The sequence below is a fragment of the Hordeum vulgare genome, chromosome 3H, assembly GCF_904849725.1.
Source record: "Hordeum vulgare subsp. vulgare chromosome 3H, MorexV3_pseudomolecules_assembly, whole genome shotgun sequence".
Lineage (NCBI taxonomy): Eukaryota > Viridiplantae > Streptophyta > Magnoliopsida > Poales > Poaceae > Hordeum > Hordeum vulgare.
Genome location: NC_058520.1, coordinates 468,677,585 through 468,683,325, shown reverse-complemented (window position 1 = coordinate 468,683,325; position 5,741 = coordinate 468,677,585).

Here is a 5,741-nt window from a genome sequence, read left to right as displayed (position 1 = left end):
ATGTAATTTCTAACAAAATATGGAGGATGAACTCGAATGCAAAAGGCTACTTAGGACTAATATGCATGAATTGATGATGTGGCACCATTGCATGCGTAGAGTAATGCAAAACATGTTATTTATGTCTTGCATGCATACTTGCTTATGTGTCATGGTTGCATGGCTAGGAAAATTAGGTAGTGGGTTGTAGCTATTTAGAAATAGAGGATTCATGACTAGGCACAAGACGATTCGGTGTCCCTCGGAGTCTTTCAAAGACGGTTGCTTTCTACGTTTCTCTTTGGTGGATCTGAATCGTAGGAAAGCCATACTATTAAGAGGGGGTCCGCTTCGGAAAGGTTTGGGTGGAATCAACACGTGCACATTTCTATTGCACCACCTTTCCTTGCTTCGAATGGAGATCCAACATGTTTTTCCCTGCCTGTGCAAAAGGGCCAGCGGTAGTACCACAGGCACCGCGGTAGTACCGCTCTCTGGGCCGTAGTAGTTTTTTACTACCGCTCTCTGGGTGGTAGTACCGCTCTCTCGACGGTAGTAGTGTTTTACTACCGCTCCGTCGGACTTTTTGCACCTCCTTTTTCCTCAACAGTGGTAGGCCCGGTAGTAACTTTTTACTACTGTGGTTGGTGAACCTACCGGGCGGTACTACCGCTCCTAGCAGCGGTAGTACCGCTCTGCTCGTCTTGTGAGTGGGGGCTAACGGTTGGATTCCCCCCACTATATAAAGGGGTTTTCTTCCTCTGGAAGCTCACCTCTTACCTCCCGAAGCTCCATTGTTGCTCCAAAGCTCGTTCTTGCCTGATCTCTCTCCCTAGCCAATCAAACTTGTTGATTTCCTAGGGATTGGTTGAGAAGGCCCTGATCTACACTTCCACCAAGAGATATTTGAATCCCCCCACTAATCCCTTGCATATCTTAATACTCTTGGGTGCTTGAGAACCCTAGACGGTTGAGGTCACCTTGGAGCCACATTCCATTGTGGTGAAGTTTCGTGGTCTTGTTGGGAGCCTCCAAGCTTTGTGTGGAGATTGCCCCAACCTTGTTTGTAAAGGTCTCGTCGCCGCCTTCAAGGGCACCAATAGTGGAATCACGACATCTGGCATTGTGTGAGGGCGTGAGGAGAATACGGTGGCCTTAGTGGCTTCTTGGGGAGCATTGTGCCTGCATACCGCTCCAACGGAGACGTACTTCCTGTGAAAGGGAAGGAACTTCGGTAACACATCCTCGTCTCCACCGGTTCAACTTGTGGTTATCTCTTACCTTTAATTTGTACTTATTATTGTTGTGGAGTATTCTTTGCTTGCACTTGTTGTCGTTGTTGTCAGCATCATATAGGTTTCTCACCTAGTTGTTCATCGAGAGAACCTTTTGTTGCTAACCCTAATTTGTTAATAAGAGCTTAAAATTGGTAGTTGCCTATTCACCCCCCTCTAGCAAACCATATCGATCCTTTCAATTGGTATCAGAGCCACGTCTCTTTATTAAGGGTTTCGCTACCCAAAGAGTATGGTTGACGACGGTGTGGTTGGGCACGAAGTGCTCGAGGCCGTGGAGTTGAGTTCGATCACACGGGACAACTTGACTGAGGCTATGGCCTCAATCGGGACATCCATGATGACCGAAGTCTAGCCATGCTTAAAGAATTACTTGATGGGATGAAGAATTCTCCTGAAACGTTGTTTGTGGCTAAAGCCACCACATCGGAGTCGGAGGCCAATTCCGAAAAGGAAACGCTAAAGGTACTCGAACTTCTTCCCCTCTTGACAATAATGGGACGAGAAACTTTGCCTCGGTTTCTCCTCCCCCGGTCTATGGAGGACCGGTCCCTACACCACATATTAATAACCTTGGTCCTCCTCCTAAACTTTTTAAAGGTGATTTTGCTAATTGGGTCTTTTGCATCAAGTCTCATTTGAATCACAGCTCAACAAATCTCTGGAGAATCATCGAACAAGGCTTCTACCGACATGATCCAAACAAGCTCACTCCAAGAGAAGAGGCGGACAATCAATATAATCATTCCTCTTTGTTCATACTTCAATCAGCGGTTCCTCCTGAAGATCTATCTCACTTGCGCCCCTTCACCCGTGCAAAGGATTGTTGGGAGAACATCATGGTGTTGTACAAGGGGAGCTCAAGCATTCAACGGTCCAACTTTGAAGTGGTTCTAGATGAGGCCAATGAGTTTGTGATGCTATAAGATGAGGACCATCGTGATCTCTACCGAAGGGTGACTGCTCTTGATGTTGCTCTTCGGGATCATGGGAGCAAGGATACGGATGACACTTGGATCAAGCGCAAGTTTCTCAAGGACATCATGCCATTCAACAAAGCCATGTACTCCGTCATTTGTCAAAGGCCAGATTTCCACACCTTGACCTCAAGCGAAGTGTTGGATGAGTTCATTGCCATGAATATCATGAACAAGACCATCGACAATGCTCTTGCTCGTGTCCGGTTGAAGATAGCCTCACCCAACCTGGCCTTGAGAGCCAAGGCCATTTCTGATGAAGAAGAAGAAGGTTGCCCCGAAGACACAAAGTATGCTTATCACGATCACATGGCTCTTGCATCAAGGCAGTTTTGGGGCAACAAGAGAAACTCAAGGCCCAACTTCTCCAAGAACAACTCAAGTGGGTCCAAGAACAAGCAACGAGTAAGGACATGCTACAATTGCGGCAATGTAAGTCACTTTGTGGCAGATTGTCCTTATGAGAAGAGGGAAAACAACGGGGGAAGCTCATTCGCAAAGACAAAGCCAAGACTTTCCCAAGCAAGAACATCTTCACCAAGAAGACTCCTCTAAGGGGTTTGGTGGCCCATTAAGAGTACACCTCCGATGATGACGAAGATGATACAGGCCATGACAGGATGGCAACGGCTACAGTGGCCGTTGCCACTTCCTCCCCCAAGGTGTCTCTCTTCGGCGCCACCAACAAGAACCGCATCGCCAAGTGCCTCATGGCCAAAGGTATCAATAAGGTAACCCCCAACATCAATACCACTATCACTACTTCTCCTTCAATGTTAGATTGTATTGATGATAGTGAAGCAGTGGAGCTTGATGAGAATGAGTTTGACAAATTCCTGTGTAAGATCAAAGGTGAAACCAAGAAGCACTTTGTTGCTCTTTCGGAACAACTTGGTGAGGCCAATGATCTCATTGAGACTCATGCGGATACTATCTCCAAGTTGGCGGAACATAGTCGTGATTACGCCGATGAGATTGCGGAACTATCCATTGCTCTAAAAGAAGAGTGTGGTCTTCGTATGGCTCTTGAGGAGTCACACAACATTGATCATGCTAAATTGCAAAAAGATATTGATCATGCTATTGTTCTTACCCGTGTGCTTAATTCCAAGAAAGTTGCACTTGGGATTGACCATGAGAGACTCAAGGAAGAATTTGATACACTTGACAAGGCCCACAAGGTCTTGAAAGGTGTTCATTCCTCTCTTAAGGAGTCTCATGATCAACTCCAAGTAAAACTAGCCAAGGAGATTTGTACTTGTCCTCCTTTTGTTCTAATTTATAATGCTTGTGATACTAACCCTTATTTTGAGCATGTGCATCTTGTGGAGGAGAATGCTAAGTTGAAAGAACAACTCAAAAAGGGCCTTGTGTCATGCATCCAAGGCGAGAAGAACCTAAATGACCTTTTGAGTAATCAAAAGGAAGTTGTAGGAAAGAAGGGACTTGGGTTTGCACCTAAGTCTAAGAAGAAAAAGAAGAAGAAGACCAAGCTATCTCCCCCTCTCAAGGACATCTTTGTCAAAGAGGTTGAGAGTACTCATAATAATATGAAGAACAAGGAAGGGGTGATAATGCCAAGAAGGGCTAAACCACCTCTACCAACAAAGCCGGCGACTTTAACCCCTCTTAGTGATGGGCATGTTTATGCTAAATTTGTTGGTTCTTATTATGAGTACATTGAATGGGCTATTTGGGTTCCTAAGACCGTTTTTTCTAACATCAAAGGACCCATTCAAGAATGGGTACCTAAATCCAAGCTTTGATCTCTTGTAGGAGTTTGCTTCCGGTGGAGTGTCATGGTTGCTCGACAGTGGAGACACAAATCATATGACCGGGAGCAAGGACTTGGTGGTGGACGTGCATCCAATTCCATCCTTTGAAAAACTCCTTTCAAACAATCCTTTATGCTTTAGAGAAATTCTACATTACTTCCGATCAACAATATCTCAACCACATATACTTATCAGAAATTCTATAGTGCTCCCACTCACTTCCTTGGAAATACAAGTTTCTCACAAACCTTGTATAAACCCAAAAGCTTTGATCATCTCATCAAAGCGTATATTCCAACTCCAAGATGCTTGCACCAGTCCATAGAAGGATCGTTGGAGCTTGCATACTTGTTAGCATCCTTAGGATCGACAAAACCTTCTGGTTGTATCACATACAACCTTTCCTCAAGGAAACCGTCAAGGAAACAATGTTTTGACATCCTATATGCAATATTTCATAAATAATGCAACAACTGCTAACATAATTCCAATATACTTTTAGCATCGCTACGAGTGAGAAAGTCTCATCATAGTCAACTCTTTGAACTTGTTGGAAACATCTTTGCGACAAGTCGAGCTTTTCTTAATGGTGACTTTTCACCATCATCGTCTGTCTTCCTTTAAAAAAATCCATATGTACTTAATAGTCTTCCATCAAGTAGTTCTTCCAAAGTCTACACTTTGTTTTCATACATGTATCCTCTCTCAGATTTCATGGCCTCTAGCCATTTGCCGAAATCCGGGCCCACCATTGCTTCTCCATAGCTCGTAGGTTCATTGTTGTTCAACAACATGACCTCCAAGATAGGGTTACCATACCACTTTGTAGTAGTACGCGACCTTGTCGACCTACGAGGTTTGTAGTAACTTGATCTGAAGCTTAATGATCACCATCATCAGTTTCCACTTCAATTGGTGTAGGCGCCACAGGAACAACTTCCTGCACCCTGCTACACACTGGTTGAGGTGATGGTTCAATAACCTCATCAAGTTCCACCACCCTCCCACTCAATTCTTTCGAGAGAAACCTTTCCTCGAGAAAGAACCCGTTTCTAGAAACAAACACTTTGCTTCCGGATCTCAGATAGGAGATGTACCCAACTGTTTCGGATATCCTATGAAGATGCATTTATCCGTTTTGGGTTCGAGCTTTATCAGACTGAAACCTTTTCACATAAGTGTTGCAGCCCCAAACTTTCAAGAAACGACAACTCAGGTTTCTCCAAACCATAGTTCATAGTGTGTCATCTCAACGAAAATATGTGGTGCCCTATTTAAAGTGAATGCGGTTGTCTCTAATGCATAACCCATAAACGATAGTGGCAATTCGATAAGAGACATAATAGTATGCACCATATCAAATAGGGCGCGGCTATGACGTTCGGACACACCATCACACTATGGCATTCTAGGTGGCATGAATTGCGAAACAATTTCCACATTGTCTTAACTGTGTACCAAAACTCGCAACTCAGATATTCTTCTCTATGATCATATCGTAGACAGTTTATCCTCTTGTCACGACGATCCTCACTCTAAAATAGCTTTGAACTTTTCAATATTTCAGACTTGTGATTCATCAAGTAAGTACTCCCGTATCTACTCAAATCGTCAGTGAAGTAAGAACATAACGATATCCACTGCGTGCCTCGGCACTCATTGGACTGCACACATAAAAAATGTATTACTTCCAACAAGTTACTTTCTTGTTCCAT